The sequence below is a fragment of the Cyprinus carpio genome, chromosome B3 (assembly GCF_018340385.1).
Source record: "Cyprinus carpio isolate SPL01 chromosome B3, ASM1834038v1, whole genome shotgun sequence".
Classification (NCBI taxonomy): Eukaryota; Metazoa; Chordata; class Actinopteri; order Cypriniformes; family Cyprinidae; genus Cyprinus; species Cyprinus carpio.
Window position 1 is genome coordinate 34,205,096 of NC_056599.1, and position 1,015 is coordinate 34,206,110.

Sequence of the window (1,015 nt, forward strand, 5' to 3'; positions counted from 1 at the left end):
GAACTCGTTCTGTCTGAGGAGAACAGAAAGGTGACGCGTGTCTCTGAGGAACAGTCATATCCTGATCATCCGACAGATTTGATGTGTGTCTTCAGGTTCGGTGTTCAGAGAGCTGAATCGGACGCTGTTACTGGGGAGACTGAATGGAGTGAGAAGCTGTAATATCAGTGCTCATAAAGAAATCAAAGAGGAAAGGAGTGAGTGATGACTGTTTGTTTGGATATAATGTGATCTCCCTGGTTCGATCTGCCTATCACACATTCACTGCCTTTCACAATAATAAACACACCTCGAGATTCTGCTGCTCCAGACTCTGTAAGAGAGTAGCAGTGTTTCTGGACCAGTCGAAATGCTCTCTCGTCCTTCTGCATACGCCTCTCACACACACACACTCACACACCTACACACATCTCACACAAACATTCACTCAACCGCCACACGCTGGATTTTAACCTTGGTTATTACAAACTCTTCAGTGTCTCCTGTGTCACATTAAACACACAACACACACACACACACACTCTCTCTCTCTCTCTCTCACACACACACACACACACACTGATAAATATGTGTAAAATAATATGTCATATTTACAGGCTGTCTTTTCAGGAGTTCATACAGTTTTCGCTTCATAGAAACTCTCTAATCCATACATTATTATTAAAACTCTTTTTTCTCTGATGTGATGTACAGTGATGAGAGAAAGAAGCAAAAAGACAGATTCAAACCCTGTTCTTCTGTGTCTTCGGTTCTTCATGAGTCTCGTGTTCGAGTCCGCTCCAGCGAGCTTCAGATTAACTCTCTGTGTCTTCTACTTTCTCTCTTTCTTCTCGATATTAATCAGCTTATTTCAAACATTATTTTGCTTTTATTCTCAAAAATGAAACTTTTTTTCTTGTGTTTAATGAGAGAATTTTATTCTCAACCATAATCTTGACTATTTTCTCAAAATTGGACAAGTTAAATCTCGTTTTATAATGACTTTAATCTCGAGATGGTTTTATTTTTTGTCTTG